Raw genomic sequence first — 231 nt, 5'->3', positions numbered from 1 at the left:
CGGCCGCCAGGGTGGGGGTGCGGGACGCGAACGGAGCCGCCCTGCGCCTGCGCGGAGAGGGGCGGGAGGGGTCAGTCCGCGGGCCTGGGGCGGGGCTCCTCCCGAAAGGGGCGAGGGCGTCCCGTGGGGTCTGGAGGTGCTCGCGGGGGCTGGGGAGTCTCGCGGGACCGAGACTGCGGAGGGGCGGCGGGAGATCCGGGGATGGGAGAGAGGGGAGGGGACTCGCGTGGG

This window comes from Pongo pygmaeus, chromosome 20 (assembly GCF_028885625.2).
Source record: "Pongo pygmaeus isolate AG05252 chromosome 20, NHGRI_mPonPyg2-v2.0_pri, whole genome shotgun sequence".
NCBI classification, from domain to species: Eukaryota; Metazoa; Chordata; class Mammalia; order Primates; family Hominidae; genus Pongo; species Pongo pygmaeus.
The sequence above is the reverse complement of the archived record's forward strand: the minus strand, read 5'-3'. Positions refer to the sequence as shown.